This window comes from Lissotriton helveticus, chromosome 9, assembly GCF_964261635.1.
Source record: "Lissotriton helveticus chromosome 9, aLisHel1.1, whole genome shotgun sequence".
Classification (NCBI taxonomy): domain Eukaryota; kingdom Metazoa; phylum Chordata; class Amphibia; order Caudata; family Salamandridae; genus Lissotriton; species Lissotriton helveticus.
Genome location: NC_136070.1, coordinates 478,788,520 through 478,811,050, shown reverse-complemented (window position 1 = coordinate 478,811,050; position 22,531 = coordinate 478,788,520). Strand labels below are relative to the sequence as shown.

At 47.4% G+C, this 22,531-nt stretch overlaps 1 protein-coding gene across 3 annotated transcripts in view; it reads left to right on the top strand.

Moving 5' to 3' along the window:
• The window catches only part of BRF1 (BRF1 general transcription factor IIIB subunit), a 1,219,927-nt gene that overhangs the window by 544,008 nt on the left and 653,388 nt on the right, over positions 1-22,531 (top strand). The gene's annotated exons all lie outside the window — the stretch shown is intronic.

Below are 22,531 nucleotides of genomic sequence, written 5' to 3'. Positions count from 1 at the left end.
TGGGCACCGAGTGTGCCCTTCAAGCAGACTGAGAACCAAATCCCCTGCCTTCAGGATTGAGAAACCTGCTTTAAGGGTGACTTATGTGTTTTAAGTGCAGTGACCTTAGATATAGGGAAAACAATATCTTTCGTAAGTGGTGCTAGCACCAGCTTACACAGGCTACAATGGCAGGCCTGTAATTATAGTTTGAGTGGTCTACCATGGGTGGCATGATACATGCTTCAGCCCTTGGGGGACCCCTAGTGTATCTATGCCCTGGGTACCTTAGTACCATATACTAGGGAATTATAAGGTCACACCAGTATCCAATCTGGGATGTACCCAAGTACTTACCATAACCCATTTAGGGAAGAAAGCACAGAGACTGGGGTCTTGATTAGCAGGATCCCAGTTAGACTAGTCAGAAACAGCATATCACCAGGCAAAAAGTGGGGGTAACCACAAAAGCAGATCCTACTTTCCTACAGATCATAATAGGTTTGCTCCTCAGCATGTTTAGAGTGTTAATAAACTTGGGGCAGCTGTTACTCTCATGGACAAAGATATCTGTCTTTAATTTCATCAAAATGTAGGTGTCTGTTTGGTGAGACACTCCAATCACGTTGTGTACTTGTTATAGTTCCCTGAGTTTGTGGTAGGTTAAACCCGGCAGCCAACCTTTAAAATGGTGAATTTGTTCATGTACTATGCACAAATGTTTCATGTGTTTTTGGAGTGAGTACCCAGTTGCAAAACACAAACTTGTAATAGTAAATTGTCTTGCTTTGACTTATGAGTCTAGTGACATTGAGACTATATGAGCTATGATATATGGTGTCTGTTTTATATTCTATATAAATATGCAGGGTACATAGCATGTAACCATCGTATGCCAAGATGGCTGTCATGCTGATAATGCATTGTTGCCAAAAAGAGACCAGTGGGTATCAAGTAGTACTTTAATGGATGACAATCAAGAGACTGATAGACATAGCATTTATTATGATGTTGTTGCTCAGCTTCATTGAAAAGAAGGCACTGACTGGGTGGTAAATAGCTCCCTAACGGGCAGGGTAGATAGAGGCCAACAGTTCACATGTCCCCATCTAGAATTCTATCTGCTGCTATGAGTAGCAGCTGGTTCTAGTGATGATTGGGGCATCCTTCTATGTAAAGATTGACTTGAGGGTAAGTTGATGATCAGCTAATGTGAAATTAAGAATAGGCTGACAGTGTCACTGATATGCTATTTACAAAGAATAGTTTCTGTACTGATGGTTGGCAGTCTTGATAGGAGAACAAATAGGTGGACAGCAAGTGCTTGGCTGCAAGAAATCAAAGTGGCTAATTATATCTCTGTGCAGAACATGCTGATGTGATAAATCTGCATCACCTGTGTCAGAAAGAAACAAAATGGACTGCAAGCTGGTCCTTTGTCGATGGTGCTTAGAAGCATTGTAGCTGCTCTGTTCTTGCCCCTGCGTAGGGTAGAGCCTTCATCAATCACTGACAGATTCTGCACTGCAGGTCGCATAAGCCTCAAGATGAGAAGAAACTGACTGGAGAGCAACTGCTGCTTGCCTTGCCATCAGGAGGAGGCTGATACTTTTTGGCAGTGTAGTAGCTGCTGACTTCTTGACGTTAAATAAGGTTCTAGCTTCTGCAATCACTGGATTAGGCTGTCATAAAGCATATTTGTCGAGGTGAGAAGAGACAGAATGTAGAGCAACTGTCTTGCCTAGCCTTCAATTGAATTACAATACTGCTTGACCGCTTGGAAGCTGCTATCTTCTTGCCCCTGCAAAGGATAGTGGCTTCTGCGATCACTGGCTGATGTCTTCAAACGGCTTATGCTTCAAGTTGAGAAAAGACTGACTATGGAGTAACTATTGCTTGCCTCGCCATCTGTAGGAGGCCAATACTACATAGCAGCACTGCAGCGGTTATCTTCCTGGCCCTGCATGGGGTCATGGCTTCTTCAATCACTGATAGATATTGTCAGAAGGCGTATGCTTCAGGGGAGTAGAGACTGACTGAAGAGCAACAGCTGTTTGCCTGCCCATCAAGAGGAGGCCAAATTGGCACACCAACTACTGCCTCTGTCCAAAGAATGTCCTGATATTCCAATACGACTTGTAATATACAAGTTATGTCTGCTTTGGAGTATGCTATCCCAGTCACATTGGGATTGATAAATATCAATCTTAAAAATGATAGCGTAACAGCAGGACATGTACTGCAACATTTAAGAACACCAGCAAGCTTCAAACAGCAGAGGAGGACCAGGTCAGACTGCTCAGAAGCAGTCAACTTGCACCCTTTGCTTGCAAGTCAGCACATGGGCCTCTGTCTTTTCCCTGCTCGGGCAAGCCTAGCAGCATAGCCCAATGCTGCCTGAGTCACCCAGGACAACTCTAGAGGAGCCTGAAAACTGGTTGTGTGGTGCCTGCTGGCCTGGTTTTCTTCCTGATACCAGCATGCAAATGATTGTTGACTAAAAGTTGTGCTTTTCGTTATGGCGCAGTTGGGAATCTAATACAGATTGCAGGATACACTACAGGGCACTCAATGGTCACCCCTTTGTAGCATGAACATCTTGTCTGGTGAACTCAGTATATATGATATGTCACTGACTTGTCTCAGGCAGTTTTCCCCATTCATACATGTGAGTGCATGCTGAGAAATTCGTTTAATTCATCTTATTGTGCCATGTTGGGACAGGAATGTGCTTTACAGGATGTAGAGTCGTGTTTCCTGCGCTGCATGCCTGTGATCCTTTCTTTTATTTTTGGTCGTGCCACACACTAATCCTGTGAGCACACATTGACCTAGGACAGGTCTTTGACAGCAATAGGTTCTGGACCTAGTCCTGAACTGAGGGACGCATCAAGTGAACCGTCATAATGGCATGGTACTACTGTCTGTCATGGGTCTTGTGTGTGGAGCGCTGTTGTGGCAGGGTAACATGGTTTGTGAATGACACAAAGCCCATTCACCTAAAGTTCCACTGCTCACAATAAACCTAGAATTCTGAACGCAAAATCCTGTGCGTTGTACATGAGCTAAATGTAATAATGTGCAGTGCACAAGTGATACCAGCCTGCAGGTTGCATTTTGGAAGCCCACATCCTAGAACAGTGTACAAGATAGAGCAGAGGATTCTTCCTTCAGACAGCATAGGTGTATTGCTGGCATCTCCTAGATGGGAGGGAGGCCACCAAATGCTATGACGAGGAAAGAGAAGACAGATCTTTCTTATAAGTGCCAACGCAGTTCCTGAAACATTGGTCTGTAAATGATTTTGGGCCCGATTTAGAATTTGGCAGACAGGTTACTCTGTCACAAATATGACTGATATCTCGTCTACCTTATTTCACGTGCAATAGGTTATAATATACTTGTAATAAGGCAGACAGGATATTTGTCATGTTTGACTGAATAAACCTGTCCCATAAACTATAAATCAGGCCTTCTGACTGAAGTTGCCAGAGGTCGATGGCATGGTTTTTGGTGATGCCTGCAGTATTTTTTGTTAGGGAAAAGGAGCCATTTGAAGGGCCACAATTAGCATCGTATCTCTTTTTCTGATCTCTGTGAGAAGAGGTTGTATATAGCTAGGTACAGCCTGCTCTCACCAGTTCGTATTCCTGTGGTGGGTACTCCTCCTGGAGACAATCCTGCTTGGCAGACAGAGGCAGGGCTGGAGTGTAGCCTGGCCAGAAAACATGGAAGGAACTGACCCAAACTGGTTCCAAGGAAGCTGTTGGGGAATGTACATTTTACGAAATCGGTATAAAAATGGTAGCTCAAGAGTTATTGCTGTTCTTTGTTGTGGTCTTTTCTGCCGAGAAGGGTATGCTCCGCAGAATGCTTCTGAACTACTATGCAGCCAATGTTGGAGTCACGAGGGAACATTCTGTATGAGCTGAAGAAGGAACTACAGACTATCCTTGGTACCAGAGTAATTTGATCTGTGAGCGAGGGAAGGAAGTGCCAACCCTGCATGCAGAGCGGATCGTGGAATGGACTGGTGTAATTGACCCTGATATGTAGTCCATTTGACAGAGGCTCACTAAGCAAGTGTGCTGAATGACTTGCAGTACTGTTAGATCGGGCAGTGCGACCTTCGACATTTATCCCCATCATAGATACCAGGCACCTGGCGTGGTGTGCCCATGCAGTGGGTCTGGCTGAAGCCAGGCAAGCACCTGATGGGAGTCTCTGTGTCCCCCAAGTGTCGTTGGGTCCGAACCAGTCCTAAAGATTATGTCGCCCGAGAAGTGCCCTGGGGGCACCTTGTGAAGAACCAAGGTTGTCACCCAGAGCACTCTGTGCCGTAGATAGCTCCCTTATGAGACAAATAAAAATAATTAGCTATACATAGAGATACAATGAAGTCTATGTATGATGTCCAAGTGGAAAGATCATTCCTATTTATTAATGCAAGTTAAACATAGCAGTAGGAGAACAATCACAAGACAAATCTAGTAAAGTTTCCAACCTCAGGCATATCACAGTGACAAAATGAAATGTAACGTTTAAGTCACAACCTGTTAGTACCAATGCTCATACATAAAATAAATATTTATAACAATTGACTCAAGGTACATTAGTCAACAAAGTTATGATCCCTAATGAAATAAAAGGATCAATATCAGGAGATAAGGAATTATGTCTGATACAGCAGTGGGGTTACAACAATAGTAACCCAATGCCAGTGTAATCCATTGAGAATGACTTGAAAACAGGCACATGGAGTCCAATTAAGGCACATAAGGACCAGAGGAATGAGAGAGAGGGCCATGACGATAAAAAGTGGTCCCAGCGAGGTGAAGAACCTGAATGCTGGGAAGGGTTATGCCCAACACAGGTAAGTCTGGTGCAATGGTGATACCATCAATAATTGCACATGTCGATCTCTGAATCTCTATGTATATCTAATTATTTTTGTATCATAAGGGACCGTTGTTCCTTAAAAAATACTACTTCTACCCTTGGTCCATTACTACCAATGGGTTTTCCTTGTTGTGCGTAAATGTAGATAGCTCCCTTGCATCCGCTGCACCAAAGAATCATCATCATCATCTATGGGTGTGTGGTCATTGACTTCATGAAGAAGCTGCAAGTACTCACAGGAGTATTGGTGTGAAGCTTGCTGTGAATCAAGCAACCACCAGAGTGGAGATCTGTGCCTTAAATTCAGCCCACCGCCTGGAAGAGGGCCCACAACAGACGCCTACGTGACCCCTGAGAAGACTGATGTGTGCCGCCTAGAGGCTACTGTTCCTGGTGAGATCCCGATGTGGCTGGTGTGCCGAATGTGGCCAAGCACTCTTACTATGAACTTAGTGAGAGCGTGAATGGGCCTAGGCCTGAACTATTGTGTGATAGACTAGATCAAAGCTGCATTCACCGATCTGCCTAGGACGTGAATCTGAGGAGGGAGCATAGAGACAGAGGGACCCACAAAGGGCAAGTGTACAACTAGTTGCCAGAGGTCCCTAGAGCGTGCACTCTATTTTATTCTGTTCTGTAATATTTATAAAGTGCATGGCTACCCAGAGCCTTCCCAGCGCTTGACCCAACACAGCAATAGCCACAGTCAAGAAATTCCAGGGAGCGAACTCATGAACACGTTTTCAGAGCCTTTCTAAAAAGAAGTTCTCTGTCCAGTTGTCGTAATTCATGATGTAACATTGCTGTTGACCAGGGGGTCACATGTAAAAGTCAGGAGGGCCGCATACAGCATGTGGGCTGTAGTTTGAGTGGCTATGCTCTAGCTGCTGATTCCTTACTGAGCTACCTATCCTCCCCACTCTGCGAACAGATTTCTTGGAGCTTGGAGCAAAGGTGATGGCCTATGCCGACGATATGCAGTTGCTGTTCACCTGGGACAAGACCTCCAGTTCCGCCTCAGCAGCTCAACAGTGCCTAGTCTCCATCTTTAAATGGCTGGCTGATGCGCAGCTGAAGTGTAATTAACAAAAATCTGAAATTCTACTGTTCGGCAGATTTCCCGCTGATTTCCGCGAGCAGCTGTGGCCCCCTGACTCCCAGCTTCCCCCGGTATCGGGACAGCCGGCTAAAAACCTGGGAGTCTGGTTTGAGGAGAGCCTCTCCTTTTCCGCTCATATTAAGAAACTGGCTGGCTGCTGCTTCGGTCTCATTAAGTCTCTGCGGACCTTTTTCCCGCTTCTTCCTCAAGCGGCTAGAGAAACCGTCACCTGCGCTCTGATCCTCTCCTGCCTAGACTACGCCAATGCTCTCTTTGTTGGGTCCTCTGGATATCTGCTTAAAAAACTTCAGGTAGTCCAGAACACGGCCGCTAGACTGCTATTGGGTATCTCGGCAAGGAATAGCGTGACCCTTCAACTACGCTCTCTTCATTGGCTTCCTGTTGCCGATAGGGTCAGGTTCAAATCTCTAGTGCTGGCCCATCGTGCCTTTCATGGCCTTGGCCCCCTCTATCTCCAGAAGCGATTCTCCTTTTACTTCCTGGCTCGTGCTCTTCGATCTGCAACCCAATGCCTTGCCCGGGTGCCTCGCTTTAGGCTTCAGAGGATGGGTGGTAGCTCCCTCACTGTGAAGGCCAGTGCAGCCTGGAATGCTCTCCCCATCTCCCTGCGGTCCATCCAGAACCCTGCCACATTAAAAAAGAAACTTAAGACTCCCCTCTTTGTTTGCTAATTTCCTCTTGTAATACCTCTCAGGCATCGGTCCGGGACACTCATGAGTATCCGTGCGCGTTACAAGTGGAATTAACATAACATAACATAGGGACAGGGTATTTTCCCCCTTTTCCTGGCCCTAGTTTTCCACACCAGTTGTCAAGGTACTTTGTGACTCCACGTTTCTTGCGTGGAAAGTCACGAAAAGTAACTCACATTGGCGCGCCCGAGTGGAAAATATTTAGGCACTGCGAACATCTCTTCCAGTGCTGATGACGCCACACCGAGCCGAACGACACCACTTACCGGTGCACAGGGATACTCCTCACCTAAACGTTTCCGGATCCAGTCTGAGACCTGGGGATAATTCTACAGTAAGGAATCTGCGGCTAGATAGTCACTACCTGATAAAGTGTTACTGAAGGTAAGTAACTTGTTCCTCTGGAACCCTCCAGTGGATTTAGCTCATTTTGGTGTCTAAAAAGTATAAAAATATAATCTATTTATATAAATTAGTGTCAGATTTATTTTGTGTTTTGTGAGTTTCTTATTCTGTTTGTGGTGCCTAAATGCTTTACACTCATTTCTTTGTTTACGTCTTGCTACTCGAAGCTGTAGCTAACCAGAGTTGAGCTAGAGGTTTTACTAATGAGCCTGGACCAAAGACCAAAATGTTTTACACAGTGAGGCCACACAACCACACCACATAATACACAACCGTGCTCACATTGGTGCCTTGTGGTGGGATTAAGAACTTGTATTTGGCTGTACCAGACAATAGGTTGATAACCACCAAAAATCCACTAAGTCAATGCTGAAAAATAGTTTTAGTAGATTTTGCCTCGTTCTGAGGATCCAAGGCACCATTTTCCAGTACTTTATGGACTTGCAGTAAAGTTCACAAAAATTTGACAAAGTTACAAAATGTTTGGTAATAGTTTTAACAGAGTTTCCCAAGATTGGAAAACATGAAAATCTATGTCACCAACCTGCTCACACTCAAGATCAATGACCTGAGAGTGCTGTTAAGGGGCAGAAAGCTCAGCTTGGGTTTTAAAAAGTATGGAGGCAGCCAGGAGTGCCCAAGCTCAACTTTCAGAGGAGATTACCACTGATAGTGGGGGATGAGGAGGATGGCAGAGTCCACTGAGATGATGAGGAAGAAGGTGTACAGCATGAATGTGGACACCAGGTTTCTTTCCTCCACATCTTGGAGAAGAGCTTTACTTCAGTTAAGTGGCCCAAGGATTGAGAGGCCCAACTCTTGGCCTGAATTGTGTTCTGGAGGATGGAGTATTCTCCATTTGCCTGGCTGAGGACATTACGTCCGCTTGCAGAGAACCCTCCACCCACCAGATAAATAAATGATAAGCAGCAGGCTGTCATTTATAAAGGAATTGGCAGGAACCACCGTCACTGCGATTCCTGTCTGTGGATTGTACTGCTTCCTGCAGGGCTGTGTTGAAAGGACGCAGCCCTGCAGCAAACAGTATTCTTTTTTTCTTTTGTAATGAAAATCTATTTGAAAAGTACTTAGAGGGGGTGGCTAGAATCCTATGATAGGGCTCTCAGAATGAAAAGGGTGGGTGCCTAGCACTGGGGATCCTTTTTGTGGGAATTAGTTTCAACAGTGGGGAGTTTGGGAAAATAGGATCTGCTTTCATGGTCACCCCCACTTTTTGCTGGTGTCATTATGTTTTTCTGACTAGTCTGACTGGGATCCTGCTAACTACGACCCCAGTCTATGTGCTGCCCTAAATTGGACATGGTGACTACTTGGGTACACCCCAGGTTGGCTACTGATGTACCTGTTCTAAGTCCCTAGTATATGGTACTAAGGTATCCAGGGCATAGGTACTCCAGGGGTCCCCCATGTGCTGAAGCGTGTATTATGCCACCCATGATAGACCACCCAAATTGTGACTACAGGTCTGCCATTGCAGCCTGTGTAAGCTGGTGCTAGCACCACTTACTACAGATATATGTTTCCTTATATCAGATGTCACTGCAATTAAAACCTTTAAGTCCTCCTTAAGGCACAGTGCTCGGTCATAAGTGTGTGTGTGTGCCCCTGCATGAGCAGGACTCCCCTACATCCCAAGGAGTCGATTCTCAGGGGTTGAAAGTGCATCAGCCATGACGATACATAGAGTGGCCATGCGTCATTATGCAATGGCTAACTCTAAACTGGCTGTAACGAACCCTGTTGTGTTTGGTATCAAACATGTTAGAATCGTACCCAATACCGTAAACAGTAAACGGTGTTGGGTGGTATGATTCCAATCACTGTGAAGCTCCTCCAGTAGGCCCTCAGTTCTCATGGTACCAGTCTTCTGGACCCGGACAGCAAACTTTGGCTGCTGCGGACCAGAGACACAATTCTGCCCACCTGCTGCTGATTCAGGCTGGAGCAAGTGAAGACAGAACAATAGGTTTTCTGTGACAGGGAGGTATGACCACCTCCCAGACAGGACTTAGTGTATTGGGACATGGTGGGGTGCTTGCCAGCATCACTAGACTGATTTGAAGGGCACATTTGGTGCCCTCCTTGCATACTCCAGTTAGAACCAGTTCAGGGAGCCTTAGACTCCCACTCTGGCACGAAACTGGATAAAGGACATGAAAGTATCCTCCCCACTGTCCAGCCCCTCCTCTGGGAGGCACCCCTGAATCGTCCCAACCCTGTCCATAGGGTACTTAAGGGCTTACCTGTGGGTGGTTCCTTAGATTAATCGTGGGACAAGATTCAGATCTGAAACCACTTCATCTTTAACCGTCTGGGCACTTTGAACTTTGTTGGACTTCGCTTTGGGAACTTAGACTGCAAATAGGAAGACTCCTGCTGCTCCTGGTCTCGTCGCCCTGCTAGTCTTCTGCGCCTGTGCTCCATATAGGTTCTTCTACAGGCCTGTGGACACCCAAAGGAATCTCCCTTGAAGTGAAGGAGTCACTTCCCTGCATCTACAGGCACCGCAACAAAGCTGACTGGTCTGCTGTTCCTGAGCTCCTAAGGACTCCAAAAGATTCAGCAACACAAGTGGTGGTTCTGCAGCTCCCTCGAGGCCTGCGCTGTCTTCACAGCACGTTTGAAGCCAGTATCCCTCGTCGTAACTGCTGGAGTAGTACCCCTGTGCACTGCGTTGAATTGCTGTTGCCAAGGCTTGTTGACTCTCTTCACCAGAGATCTTCGGGCTTCAAGAAGCTCCAGCCTCAAGCATCTCCTGCATCAAAGATCTTCGCCTGAACTGCTTCCTCTGCACCATGGACCTTCTTCCTTTGGTGAGCTGCTCGTGTTCCTCTTGCGACTCCTGTGCCTTCGGCCCGTGGGTCCTCTTGAGAGACTTTGTTGGCTCCAGTGGGCTCCCCTGCTTGATCGGGGCCTACTCTGACTTACCTGCTCGAGTTGAGTCACTTGGACCTTGCTGGTCCCGACACTGTACCTTTTTCCCCGCATAATACGTTTGTTGCTGTTGCCAGGGCTTGTTGGTGCCCCTGCCTGACACTGACCCCCCTGGCTCTTGACATCTGACGTGGACAGCGTGTGAACGGCTCCTGGTCTTTGGCTGCAATTTCAACGGCACCGTCAACTTTCCTGCATCTCTGACATCGATGGGCATTCGTCTTCTGTGCCTCCTGGTAACTCCTGAGTGTCATAGACTCTGTCCCCCCTGCTTGCATATACCACTAATCTTGAATCCCTTTTGGGTTCCACCGGACTCTTTCACCTTCTTCGCAAGTGGCATCTTCACTGAAGTCCTCCTTTGTGGTCTACGGCGGTTTCAGACATCATGTCGCACCTATGCACCCGGCTTCCCTGGTGTAGGTATCTTGGTTACTGGGGTATCTGCGGATGGGGTGATTCTCCAACCTTCCATCTTCCACTGGTTTTCTTCAGGGTCCTCTGGGAAGGGTCCTTTTTCTTAAAAACTCCAACTGCGACTTACCCATTGGATTGTATTGAGCATGCTGTTGTGTTCCCACTCAGCACAAGGCCTCTGTGGGGTTCCTGGGTACTTACCTTGGGTGGTCCTTGGGTCCCAGACTCTTCTATGTCTTCTAGGTCCAGCCTCGACTTAGGCCTTGGTTCGCATTCCACTATCTTAGTAAATGGTTTGGTCTCCCCCTGGAGACAACTGAGTATGTGTGCTACAAGCGTGTCCTATTTTTTATTTTTTTTAAACTTTATTTTGCATTTGTTCGAGACAAAACAATGCACTGAGATGCATGAAATCATTTTGCAAGTACAAAACATAGATAGATAATACAGTCTGCCGTAGGCTCAATCAGTGGCGTAACATTACTGTATATTACATAAACAAGTTCTTCCAACACCCAGCATGAACGCCTTGACATTAGCCCGTAACCCCTCACACATCAACAGTACCCATCTCAATGACATGTATATAAACAAACTGGAATCACAACACGGTGTAAGTCCAGTATCGTGTGGAACTGACAATTGATATGCACATTGAATCAACCTAACCCTGCCCGGACGGGACTATACCCTGCTTCTGTTGCGTGGGGGGGTCTTGTTGCTGCGCGTCCAGGAAGGATCTCAAAGGGCCCCATATATCTTTGGGTCTAGAGGTGGGCGGGTTCATTGTTGCATATAGTTCACTTTTCATGGCGCAGGATGCTAAGCTCCTTAACCATCCCCTTACCGAAGGCACAGATCTGCCGCCCCAATGAATGGAGATTTCACTTTTAGCCAATAACAAACAAATGGCAACATATCTGCGAACTTTTGGGGGGAACTGCACAACGTATCCTAGGAGGGCAATATCTGGCAGGGGGACCATTGGTACCTGTACCATACTACTTACTGTTTTATGGACCTCCACCCTGAATGTATGTATACGTGGGCATGTCCATGCAAGGTGGACGAAGTCAGCGTGTGGGGCATTGCACCTCGGGCAGTGGTGTGATCTGGTGGGGTCTATCCTATGGGCTCTGGAAGGAGTGATATAAATCCTGCAAAGAAATTTAAAATGGATCAATTTGTGGCGGCTATTAAGAGAAACATTTTTTGTTACTGCGCAGCAAGCTGCCCATTGCTCCTCCGTTATTGGGTTACCCAAGTCAGTTTCCCAAGCACTGCGTACCGTGTCATCATTAAATGGGATGATGGCAGCACATGCCTTGTAGAGCTCAGATATATGTACCCTTCTCTTACTACCGATTACTGTCGAGAGTGGGGAAATGGAAGGGGGTTCTCGAGGATAATCGGGTAGTGCAGCTCGTAACGCCGATTGAAGTCTCATAAGAACAAATCTATCCATGAATGTGGCATCGGGGAATAGGGACACATTGTCCGAATCAAATATATGGCCGTCTGGAAACAGATCACCCATTTTTACAATATTGAATTTAGCGCAGGTCCTCTGAACGAGCTTCTCCCCAGTGATCGGTAACCATTTGATGATCGGGAGTGGAAGGGCAGTAGAATAAAGCAATGGTGTGTTTGTAATTCGTTGTAATTTCACCCAAGCCCAGCTGGTGGTGGATACAGTTTGGATATCATTGGGGTCTCTGGGAACTCCCACAGGTAGTACGGCTGCCAATGTGTGCGGGAGAACTAGATCAGACTCCGGCCGGAGGTAGGGAATCCTAGCATCAGGATGGTACCATGTCTGCGCGAAACTGCACTGGGCGGCCAAATAATATAGTTGTAGATCAGGGACTCCGTACCCCCCTCTATCACAGGGAAGTGTCATGACCTGCCAGCGTACCCTGGCATTCTTGTTACCCCATACTAATAGAATTAATTAAATGTGAACAAAGGGTCGGAAAAAAATCTGTTCGTAAGGGGGATCGGGATGTTTTGAAATAAATATAAAAATTTGGGAAGTACGTCCATCTTGATAAGGGCAATCCGCCTGGCCATGGAAAGTGGGAGTTTGAGCAATTTGTCTATTTGCGCCTCTAATTTGGAAATTGCTGTCCCGTAGTTGCTGCAAATGATCTGCTAAGTCTCTAGGTGTATGCCCAAATATTTTACCGAATCTGTGCACCACTCCAATGGGAACTCTAGGTCCCAGCTGACTGTACTGGCTGTGGGGGGAAGATCACTGATTTGTGCCAGTTAATGCCCACACCAGAATGCGTTCATAAGCGTAGTATTTCCCGAATAAGGGGATCTAAATTGACCTAGGGGTTGCGAACGTAAAGTATTGTGTCATATGCGTACAATGATACTAACAATGGGCCTGTGTGTGAATTGTAAACCTCTATGAAGGTGTTGAAAATGTCGGATCAGTGGGTCCATAGCTGAAATAATTAACAAAGGCGACAATGGGCAGCCTTGTCTCGTACCTCGTGAGAGGGAAAAAGTTGCCGACAAGGTACCATTCAGCCGGAGCCGAGCAGGGGGCTGACTGTATAACTGGGCTGTAGTGGCGATGAAACCAACTGGCATCCCCATGCGCTGCATGATGGATAAAATAAAATGCCATTCAAGGGAGTCAGGCTTTTTCTGTGTCTAAGGATCGCCGCAGCAGGGATTTCAGGGTGTAGAGCGATGAGGAATTAAACCAGAATGGGCCGGAGAAATTCTAGATTCCATAAGGGGGGAAAGACGACATGCGAGACCTTCGGCCAGTATTTTGTAATCGATGTTCAGGAGTGAAAGCGGCCGGTAGGAGCCACACAATAAGGGATCTTTTCCTGGTTTGGGGAGGAGAATGATAACAGCTTCGCGCAGGGTAGGAGGCAAGACTTGCCTCTCCAGGGCTTTGGCATACACCTCCATGAGGTGTGGGATCAGCAAATCTTTAAAGGCCTCCTAAAATTCGCCCGTGAAACCGTCAAGGCCAGGGGCTGAGGAAGACCTCGGGGCAGAGATGGCTTCATCACTGCTGGCCACCGAGATGGGCTCTGCTAGGAAATCCTCTATAAACTTCTCAAGATATACTGATGCAACCTCTGACAAGTAGCTTTCCTGCTCTGTCCAGTTCTGTCCCAGTCTGGAGGTGTACAATGTTTTAAAATAAGACAGGAATTCCCCCTGGATGTCCAGTGGGTCAGTGATTTGTTGCCCCGAAGACTTTTGTAACTCAGTGATATATGCCTTGCTGTAGGGAGGCCTGATCATCTGTGCCAAAACCCGTCCCGGACGTTCACCCTCTTCGTATTTCTTGGCATTGTGGTACTTTCCCATAAAAAGGATCTCCCTCTCGGCAGTGTCCCTGTATTCCATGAGCAGGGCTGTCCGTTGGTTGTCTATTTCAGGGTCATTCGCCAGCAGCTGCCTGGAGTCTAGGGTCCCAAGAGTGTGTCCAATTAAAAAAGTATTGCGTGTATTGTGGTTATATATCCGGGTAGGAGATATTGCAATGTATTAGTGAGTGTTTATAATGAATACATATTTTTATAACTACACTGTGTGGTTCTTTTTTTACTTAACCTACACTATGTACTGATAAAACAAGCTGCTTTACACTCTTCTGGACCAAGTCTGAAGGCTGCTCTCCACAGCTGCCACTTAGAGAGCTTTCTAAGGTTGTCTAAGACCACTAAAATCACCATAAGGGTTGTCTGGATTAGTGCAATGTGCTACACTTACATAATGTTTGCGCCATATACTAAGCCAGTCTCCTACAGGACGGATATGCTGCTGACACTGGAAGATGATGTGGCAGAGTCATATCCATGCATGAAGGAGACACTAATTGAGCAGTTTGACCTAACCCTTGAAGAATACAGACAGTTTTAGGAACACATACAAGAGGCCAACTCATAAATGGGCGGAGTTTATGGATTCTTCTGTGAAGTCACTGGAATACTGAATAAAAGGTAACCAGGTAGATACCTTCTAAGGTTCTCTACAATTTAATGGTAAAAGAAAACATACTTACAAATTGTACCTCTGAAAAGTTACTCCAGCATCTGGTAGGTTCTAAATTATCTAGCCCTAGAGAGCTGTGGAAGATAACTAATGAATAGGTGCGCACTGGGGTGCCTGAAAAGTCCCATGGTGATGATCACAAGAAAGTGGGGGGAGGACCCCTTCAGGGGAAGGAGGGGAACACGAATACAAAGACAGAAACTCCCAAAGAGCTATCAAAAGGTGGGGGGGCTCAGATCCATATCTCATTCAAAAGAGAAGGGGTCCCTGGGAAAGATGTTTGACCCTACAAAGGCTGGGGTGTCCTATGACTGTGAACAGCCAAGTTACAAAAGGGTAGATACTGTGTGCATCAGGAAGTAACCTACTGTTGTCCATCCCAAAGGAATTGCAAGTGTAGGGATGAGGGTGGAAGTTGCCCCTCTGATTTGTAAGGGATACACTGGGGCCATCTTAGCCTCCATGGGTGGGGAGGAAATTGAACCTTTGGCCCACTGGCCTGTCCATATAGAAAGTACTGGCAGTGACCAAGAATCAGTGGGGTGAAAGTCCAGACCCTGAGGGATACAGGTGCCAGCATTACCTGGGTATGGCCAAGCAGGTTTCACCAGAGCAGATAATTCCTGATGAGGTCCACCAGAAAGTGACCTCTGACAATGTTACAAAGTCTCATTCTATAGCGGTGGTAGAGGGGTTATTGAACCAACAAAGGTAGCGTTTTCACCTGCCTTCTCAGTGGAGTGTCTACAAGGCAATGACCTTGCAACTTCTGGCTGGGCAGAGGTGAAAAGAAGGACTCTTGCAACAATGCAGGTTCTCCCTGAGGTGGTGTTTCTCTCCTCTATAGCACAAAATGCCTTAAAAGAAAGCCAAGGCACCTTGGAGCCTGGAAACATTTCCCAAGGCCCTAGTAACAAGAGAAAGGGTAGAAAGCCTATCAAGGACACTTTCCAGAGCCCACAGGCCCACAAAGAGCCTAACCCTAAGGGGGGAGGTCTGGTGCCTGAAGAGAGAAGAGGCTGTTTTTTTAAAGGTTTTCCTGGCCTGGTAGAACTTCAAGGGGAATGGGGCCCATCCATAGAGGACTTGAGCAGGGCAAAATACTTTTCCCACTCTTGAAGGCCTGTGAAAGCTGGCTCTAAAACAGGAGGTAGGAGATGTCACTGGCATCCCTTAAATTGATCTGGGCTGACTGAATCCTGTACCGTGAGGCAAGGGACATCAAACCAGGAGAGGGGTAGTCCCCCAAAAGTTCAGAGAATTCCTCCTTAACACGGCCCATGACATCCCCTTAGCTAGACATCTGAAGCAGACCAAGTCCTGTGAAAGGTTGGACAGTCGCTTCTACTGGCCTCAGATGTCTGAAAAGGCAATGATGTTGCTCCTGTCAAGCCAATGGCAAAACAAGAGACAAGCCAAAGATTCCCCTTTTAACCCTACCTTTGGTGGGGACTTCCTTTGAAAGCGTGAGGTTTGACATTGTTTTCCTTCGACCCACTTTACTGCATTTGACAATAGGTTCATCTTGGTGTTAGTGGACCATGCCACCAGGTACCCAGATGCCAGATCCCTTGGGACAGTTACTGCCGCTGTAGTAGCTAGAGCCTTACTTGGCATCTTCACCAGGATTGTGTTCCCTGAGGAGGTTATCTCAGATAGGGGTATAAATTTCATGTCTGGCTATCTGAAAGCCACATGGGATGAATGTTGAGTGACTTAAGTTCACTACCCCTACCATCCCCAAAGTTAAGGGCTTGTAGAAAGATTCAGTAAGAACATGAAGGGCATGATTATGACTTTACCGGAAAAACACAAAAGAAGATGGGATATTCTCCCTCCATGCCTACTGTTTACATATAGAGAGGTTCCTCAAGAGGGAGAAGGCTTCAGTCCCTTTTAGGTCTTCAGTCCCTTTGAGTTCTTCAGTTCCTTTGAGTTACTCTTTGGTCACCCTGTAAGAGGCACCATGAGTTTAGTAAGAGAAGGTTGGGAGACACCTCTCAAAGAATCCAAACAAAATATAGCGGACTATGTACTAGGCCTTTGTTCCAGGATGGCAGAGTATATGAAACTTGGAGGCTAGCCAGGAGCTTGTGAAGCACTGGATTGACCAGAGGTCCTCCATAGTAGAGTACCAACCAGGACATCTGGTGTGGGTGTTGGAGTCTGTGACACCCAGGGCCCTTAAGGACCAATGGAATGGGCCCTACCCTATCTTGGAAAAGAAAGGTAAAGTCACCTACTTGGTGGGCGTAGGGACTCTTGGACATCTTCACAGGGTCATCCATGTAAACGGGCTCAAGCTTCACCATGACAGTGCGACTCTCATGGTGACAGATGGAGGAGAATAGAAGGAACGCAAACCTCTCCCTGGTCTCCTGCCAACCAGTGTCAAATACGTTTCAGTAAGAGTAGTTCTCTCCTCCAGTTTAATAGAGCAGCAGCAGTCTGTTACAGCTTGATCAGACAGTGTTTTGGTCTTTTCTCCTTGAACCTAGGACTGACAACTTGGTGTACTCGTGATGTGGGCACAGGTGACCGCTTGCCTAGTGTTAGAAATGGGAATTTCTGGTTGGCTGAGGCTTGCGCCAAAGCCAGGCAAAAACCATCACTCTAGTCAGGGCAAGGAAGTTACCCGCCAAGATAACCCCTGCTCACCCCCTTGGTAGCTTGGCACGAGCAGTCAGGCTTATCTCAGAGGCGATGTGTAAAGCGTTTGCGCGCGCACCCAGCAACAACACCCAAGGCCCACCACAAAGGGAACTCCACACAAGGGTATATATAAAAAAATGTCTTTGTATTATACCACAAACATTAGATAATAAACATATACTTTACAAGGTGCCATGGGCACGGGCAGAATGTAGAGGGGATTATTTACATGGGACAGGGCCACCTGGACCGCTGTCAGGAGTAATTACTTTTAGAACTAGCACGTAGAACATATCATAACTGTAGTACCAAAATTGGCACATGTAGCACACAACCAGTACTCACTGGTAACAGGTAAACACCACCTACGCAATCCTAAAACACTTTAGGTAAATATCACGCAGGGCACCATGACCTCACTAGCATCACTCTTCTAGGGCAAACAACCTCCTAGGCATATAAACACATATTTAGAGGCATGGGCAAAAGCATTGCATCAATCACATTAGGCAGGAAATCACATCTGCGCAAAACACATAGGGCCAAACATGTACCCCCCGCAAGGGCACAACACAAGAACTGTCCCCCAGGCCAACTGGCCTCTCTGGGGCTGAAACGCCCCGTGTCCCAAATGTCAGGGCGGCTGCGCAGGCAGCCAATGGAAGATTGCGCAGAACTTAAACGTGGCAGCTGCCCACTAAGTGCTGGGCAGCTGTAGAACTCCTCTGGGCTTCCACAGGGACAAGGGGCCCAAAACAACGTGGGAAACTGGAGCCTCTCGTGGGCTCTGCAGCAAATGCGGCCCCAACGTTGGAGTCCCCCCTCTGGGGACTCAAAATCAATAAATGCCCCCTGAGCCTCTCAGGATCCAAATAACCAAAAATGCCCCTGTAGATGTTGGAGTACCTCTCGGGGGACTCGAGAACAAATGCGGCACTAACGTGGGAGTCCCTCAAGGGGGACTCAAAAGACAATGGCCTCCGGAGCCCTCTCAGGGCTCTAAAACAAATGGGCCGGTCTGAGCCTCTCGGGGCTCGTGGAAAAACTATGCCGGGTTGAGCCTCTCGGGGCTCGTGGAACAACTATGCCGGCTTGAGCCTCCCAGGGCTCATCAACAAATATGCCCCAAAATTGTGGGAGCGGCGCGCTGCCAACCGGGGCCGCTCTAAGCAACCTGAAACTGCCCCCGTTACTGTGGGAGTCCCGCTCGGGGGACTCGAGAACACAAATGCCCTGGGAGCCTTGTGGGCTCGAGAACTCAACTGCACACTTTGTTGGAGCCTCTTATGGGCTCTGGAGAACTGTGCTCCTCGTGGGAGTCCCGCTCGGGGGACTCGCAAAATGATGGCCCCCAGGAGCCTCTTGTGGCTTCTAAAACAATAATGTCCCACGGGAGCCTCTCAGGGCTCAGCAGAACTGTCCCACACGTTGGAGCCTCTGGGCTCGAGAGAAATGCCCTGCACCGGTGGAGCCTCGACAGCCTCAGAATAAACAAACACCCCCCCGCACTGCAAAACGGAGCCCCACTCACCACGGACAACTCCGGGGGACTCTGACGCCTCTCTCTCCAGCCGCAGTCACTCACCGGGTCTCGCGGCAGCTGCTCTGGTGCCACGGGCGGGGCTCCTCTCCTCCGGGGCCTCGCTTGCGACCGCTCCTCTGCTGGCGCACTCCGGGGCTCTCCCTCGCTCCTGGGAGCCCCGGGGGAAGCTACCTAGACTTCCTGTTGTCTCGCAGTCCCGCCCCCGGCCTGCCTGACTTCCTGTTGTGGGCCAGGCGGCGGCGGGGGTAATCTCGGCACTATCCGGGGTAGGCTCCCGGGAGATTAAATTAATAATTACGTACGGCAGTGTCCCTGGCGGGGTGGGCACAAAGGGAACTCCACACAAGGGTATATATAAAAAAATGTCTTTGTATTATACCACAAACATTAGATAATAAACATATACTTTACAAGGTGCCATGGGCACGGGCAGAATGTAGAGGGGATTATTTACATGGGACAGGGCCACCTGGACCGCTGTCAGGAGTAATCACTTTTAGAACTAGCACGTAGAACATATCATAACTGTAGTACCAAAATTGGCACATGTAGCACACAACCAGTACTCACTGGTAACAGGTAAACACCACCTACGCAATCCTAAAACACTTTAGGTAAATATCACGCAGGGCACCATGACCTCACTAGCATCACTCTTCTAGGGCAAACAACCTCCTAGGCATATAAACACATATTTAGAGGCATGGGCAAAAGCTTCAAGCTCTGCAACAGGCAGGATTGGCTATCAAGATATGTAAGTGCCAAATAGGGCAAGGTTCTGTTGTGTACTCAGTCCACCAAGAACGTGGAGGCCAGGTACAACCTCTCCAGCTCACATCCAGATAATTGTGTCCTGGGAAGTTCCTAAGACCCAAACCCCGTCAGAGCCTTTCTTGGCCTTACTGGGTACTACAGAAGGTTTGCAAAAATATTCAGTACCAAACTTTCACCTTTAACAGAGCTATCCTTCAAGAAACAGCCCAGAAAAATCATATGGACTGACCAGTGTCCATAGGCCTTTGAAATCCTAAGGGAAACTTTGTGCTCAGCACCTGTCCTATTGGCACCTGATTTCAACAAAGAGTTTGTTGTCCAGACTGACACTTCGGGACATGGTATTGGGGTAGTATTGTCACAGCTAAATGATTAGGGTCAAGTTCAAGCAGTTGCCTTTATCAGTAGGTGACTCAAACAAGGCGAGCAGCGTTAGGCGACTGCAACCCGAGAGCAGCGTTGGAGTGCCATTGAAAAGGGGAAGCCTTTGCTGTGGTTTGGTCACTGAAGAAGCTGGGACCCTACCTATTTGGGACTTACTCTAGGGTTCAAACTGACCACAGACTTCTCAGGTGGGTGATGCAGATGAGAGGAGAGGAATCCACAATGTTGAGGTGTTCCATTTCCCCACAGGGTATGGACTTTACAGTGGAACACAAATCTAGGACTTACCGTGCCAATGCAGATGGACTTTCCACAATCTTCCACTAAGATGATGACTACCAGGACAAGGGTTAGTTGCTTATCACCTTTCTTCTGGCTTGAAGCCATGTAAGGAAATCACTCTTTTTGCATGATCACCCCGAAAGTTTTGGACTGATGCTGCAGTTTTTGATATTGCCAGTGCACTGAGGCCTGCCAACCAGACCTCAGTATCAGTGTTCTAACCCTTTACAAAATATATATTGAATTGGCTACACCCAATTGGCATAAGTTAAACTAATATAAGTCCCTAGTACATGGTACCGGGGTACCTAGGGCATATACGTTAAAGTGTTCACTTAGGGCTGCAGCACTGATTGTGCCATCCTGAGGGTGACACAAATCAACATGGCTCCCAGCCTGCCACTGCAGACTGGAAGAGCAGTTTTAAAACTGCTAGTTCAACTTTGCCATTTATACTTATGGCCAATCCCAAACCACCCTTGATAATATATGTAAGTCACCCGTAAGAAAGGTCTATTGAGCCCTAAAGCAGGGTGGTGTATATTAGTAAGTAAGTTTCACATGTCCTAACTGCAAAACCCCCGAACTATGAGGCTCAATGTGGAAAGGTTAGTAGCTCAATTGAGTTACAGGCTTACATCTCACCCCTGCTAACTTCTGAATGGGACTACTAAAGTTGGTACTTCTAGGTATCCAACTAATCGTGACATTAAACCTGACTTGGTGCCCAGGTCAAAATATAATGTCACTTAAAGAAAAGCAACTTTTAGAAAGTTGCTGCTCTGTTTCCCAGTCAATCTGGTGGTCTTTTGCAGATGCTGGCCACCAGGCAGCCTTCTGCCCTCCTGCGGAGTGGTATGAACAACTCCCAAGCCAAGGAACAATAGAGGCCTGTCGCAGATGGAGGTGTGACCTCCCCCTCACATGAAGACACACAGGGAGTTGGCCTAAAAGGGGACACCGCTTTTGATGGACATATGACAGCCACACTTGAGAGGGGTTGCCCCTTTGTTCGGGTAGTGGGGAAACCGATTGCTACCAAGTCCCCCCACGCTGTGAGCAGGATTCAGCCATCTTGGGCGTGGACGGAATAGTGCACTCTGGGATAGCTAGATGCACCAGATAGCTGGAAGTTGTCATAAGGAGAGAGGGATCCTGGTAGCCCATTGACTAGTGACCGCTTCAACTGCCCGGGGTACCTTCTTGGCCTAAATATGGCACTCCTGGTAACCAGAACTTCTGATCACATCTGGACTGGAGACAGGGCTGCAGAAAGACTGTCCTGCTGTCCCCTGGACCTGACAACCTAGGCTGCACTAACCCCTGGACTGCACCTGCTGCTCCTTGGACTAGTGAAGAGAGAACTGTGCCTGGAGTGCTTGGCTCCTGGATAAGTCTCTCCAGGGCCCTAGACAAAAAAGTTTAACTCTAAAAGTCGGTTGGCTGGTTCCATAAAAACTGAAGTAGCCCGTTCTAGCCAGTCAATAGCCACTTCCAAAGAACCACCTCTGACCACCGACGTGCTGTCAAGAAGACCACACGTCGATGCTCAAAAGCTGCACCCATGTCTGCTGGCCCTGGGAGAGTTGTCAGAATGTGGACTGGTTGCCAAAGATGTATAGTAGCCCTCTCCAAAGGAAACCGCTGGACCAGCTGTGACCTGAGACTGATATCCTAGTTGTAACTGGACTTCTCCTGGCTCAAAGAGGAGTTCAAGGGAGCCAGACTTCTGTGGCCAAATTCGCCCCATCTCAACCGTGGACCAAGGAATAACCCCAGGAAGACACCCCGTCAACCGCACAGCCCCCAGAGCATCTTTTAGCACCCTGAATCCTCCACATCAGCAGCTCTCGTTTTAAGTCTATGGTGTTCCTTACATAAAGTGTGGAACTGGATGTGAGACTGTTTAGGTGACCAGGTAACTGCCCATGTACTCCTTGTTAGCCCCCTGACCATCTCTCTCTATGAATTAGTTGCAAAGTCCAGGCTAGAGGAGTCAAACACAACTCTTTAAAATGTTGTCAAAAGTTTCCAAACTTTACAGTTACTAATGTTTGTTTGTTTGTGGTTTGGACTAAAAAGCTGAGATTTACGTTTTACTTAAAAATCTATATCTGCGTAACCCACCGTTGGATTTGGCTCATCTTGTTGTCTCAAAATTCATAAAAATGTAATCTATTTTTTTTACTTGGTGCTGGATTTCGTTTGTGCGACTTTCTTAATATGTTGTTTGGTGCCTATAAATGCTTTACACTAGTTCCTTTGTTTTTAACGTTGCTGCTCAATGCCAATGCTAACCAGGGTTAAACTACAGGTTTTACAAACGAGCCTTACTGGACCCAAGATGGATTTGTGTGTTTTTTACACAGTAAGGTCACACACCCACACTATATAATACAC